A 2,999-nucleotide genomic window follows, 5' to 3' on the forward strand; every position below is an offset into this window, starting at 1 on the left:
GATTGAAGATGCTATATATCATGCCGTTAGAGTAAAGTGGCTTATTTTACATGGAAACAAATACATCTGTGACAGGTCTCTTATACTCATTTCAGCAAATGGTTTAAACCCTATCTTTGGACTTGTAAAAAACATTTTTATTGTTAATAGTGTACTTTATTGTTTTGAATACCAGGTGTATGAAACCTTGGGTTACAACAAAGACTTTCTTGCCTATGAAATTGCAATTCCCAACCTTGCCCAAGCAACTGAACTGACTGATGTTGAAAACCTACTTGATTTTACGTCATATTACCCAGTTAATTTCAGAAACAGTGTCTATGTTATGACAAAATATAACCTTGAAGATGTCCTTTCTTTAAAAACCTGAAATAAATACCTTCCAATGAGTGACTTTCTTATTTCAAGGAAAAAGGTGAATGTTTCTTATTTTGAGATAATTTTTTGTTTTACACTCTATCTAAAAGCTATTTTTGAACTTTTGAACTATTGAACTATTGGAACTATTTTTTAATTCTTCCCATCACAAGCTGCACCACACAAGAAGCTGGGACATGCCAGTGAAGCACTAATTGATGTCCTTCAGGGTTTCTTCATATTTGTTATCAAATTAGGCCCCTAAAGCCTTCACTTTAACAGTTTATTTGGCATATGGCCTTTTTATCCATGCCAAGTCCTCCAACAATGTAGTTTATATTTGGAAAAGTGTGCATAAGTCTGAAATGGCACAAACACTGATAGATCAAAAATTTCAATACAAATAATAAAGAAAATCATAAAGAAATTAAAAACAGAAATTGGAAATAATTATATATTTAACTATCACAGGTGCAGTTTCTTTGTCATTTCCTGAAGTGTGTAAAGACATAATCCTAACGGTGATGAGGCAGAATTTATTACATTTTTCAATGGCATGAATATTTGGGATTTTCTATGCAGTATTTGTCAATCTAAAGAAAAATAACATTAATATGGTCTGTAGCGCATCTGATCTATGGTTGTCATCATTCATGTATCACCCCAAGGGTGCACCCCAAAGGGATCAATAAAGTGAAGTCTAAGTCTAATACATACTTGGCTGCTACTTCAAAGCACATTGTGCGCTGTCTGTCCTGCGTGCTGCACAACAACATTCAATATTTAGTATTTACTGCTGTTTACACTTAGCTAGATTAATGCGATGGTGTTGTGTTTAGTATGTTGCTTTGTTTTTTTTTTTGCTTGTTTTCTATTCTGTTTCTCTCAACAGGTGATCCCGGAGATTCCCCCCCCCCCTCCCCCTTTCTCACTGTCCCTCTCCCCTTCTGTTTTACTTTTCCTTCCTCTTTCTTTCTCCCTTTCCTATCCCTCACTCATGTCTGTCCCGTCTGTAACAACTGAAAATAAAATAAAATAAATAATAAAAACAAAGGTCGATCAAATGGACCAATACGGCAATGCCATGATGATCCATTTGGCAAAATAAATCCATTGGGTATCCTTGTTGGTCTTCAGACAACAATTCTGACAGCTAAAGAACCAAATGGGGAAAATAAATAAATAAATAAAAAATAATAATACATACTTGTGGTTAAGTATTTGAACTACCCTGATAGCTTTGGAGTTTCTCCGTACATTGTACAATTTTGTCTTTGTTTTTCTTTTGCCAACAGAAGATCCAGCGTCAGCCCTGTTCTGCTCTTTGAAGGGTCCCGCTGTCTTATTGCAGATGGAACCACTCCCATCACCACATTTGCCACAGACGACCTTGGAGAAGGTTTGCTGTATCTTATGGCATACTACTACACCCTGCATCTCACCTATCCTAAATGTGTGGCAAGGCTTCTGTCTGTCATTCAGACTGAAGTGTTAAAGGACAATATCCATGAGCGAGACACCACAGGCTCATACAAAAAAATCATGGCAGGCTGTAGAAATTTTTATTCAAACGTAGATCTGTTTGATCAAGATATAACTTAGGCCTGTGTTGGAAGGTTTGGGCCTGATAGCTTTGAAGTTGCAATTTACACTTGAATTATTTTTTTAAATTCTTATTAATGTAATACAAAGTACTTTTTTCTTTAAACACATCTGTTCTGCAAATTCTGTTTAAAATTGCAAATGCTCTTTTTATTACATTTTATATGTTGAGTAGCTAACTGGTTTAGCAGTTCTAAAAGGAACACAAAATAATAATGTTACACTCACAATGTGTCTTTATATTTTTGTGTACTATGATTGACTGAAATATTTGTTACTTTGTTTGGAGAGTTTGTTTCCAATAAAGGTCATGTACACACTATACTTTGCCTGACTTTTTTGACTTAACAGAGTTCTTGGAATAGCTAATTCACAACTTGTTTTAAGATATCTCTTACTTTCCAAAGCCTGGATATTTTTCTTATTTTGAGAATTCTTATCAAGTGTAATTATCTCACTGCACTGGCAGATTATTTCACTAAATTTAAGAAGATTTAGACTACAATCTATTATTTTTTTAACTTACTTTAAGATAGGTAATTTTTGCTTTAAAATGATTTAATATACTAGTTTTTAGATTATTTGCCTTGATTTGTTCCTTAGAATAAGTGTTTTATGCCTGTTTTCAGATTTAATTTCTTCAACATTTTGCTTAGAACAAGTGGTTAAAACTTATTTTAAGTTTCAATTGCTGTGATTGGTTGCCTGGAATAAGTGTAAAAGACTTATTTTTAGCTTTATTTAAATCTAGATATTGTTCTTATTTCAAGAAATCTTAGTAAGAAAAAAAACAAATCTTCACCAAAAATAAGTGTATTTATCTAGTATTAAGGAGGTGGTTTTTTGCAGTGTGGTCCTAAATGCCTGGCTTCTTTCAGTGTGTACGAGTAGTGGCTCTGAAGTACTACTACTACTGAACTTGTCCTACAGTTCTCTGTCCAAAAACTGGAACGGGGTGGAGAGTAGGGCTGGGTATCGTCACTGATTTCTAGAATCGATTCAATTCCGATTCACAGGGTCCCGAATCGATTCGATCCACG

General features: G+C 34.3%; 1 long non-coding RNA gene across 1 annotated transcript; it reads right to left on the reverse strand.

Moving 5' to 3' along the window:
* Positions 1-927: 927 nt before the first annotated feature.
* On the reverse strand, positions 928-2,470 carry LOC146507621 (uncharacterized). Its single transcript, XR_014876829.1, has 2 exons — positions 1,561-2,470; positions 928-1,057 (listed from the first exon to the last, which is right to left on the reverse strand). It is a non-coding gene; the product is annotated as an uncharacterized LOC146507621 (long non-coding RNA).
* Between the last annotated feature and the right edge of the window lie 529 nt (positions 2,471-2,999).

This window comes from Neolamprologus multifasciatus, chromosome 11 (assembly GCF_963576455.1).
Source record: "Neolamprologus multifasciatus chromosome 11, fNeoMul1.2, whole genome shotgun sequence".
Lineage (NCBI taxonomy): Eukaryota > Metazoa > Chordata > Actinopteri > Cichliformes > Cichlidae > Neolamprologus > Neolamprologus multifasciatus.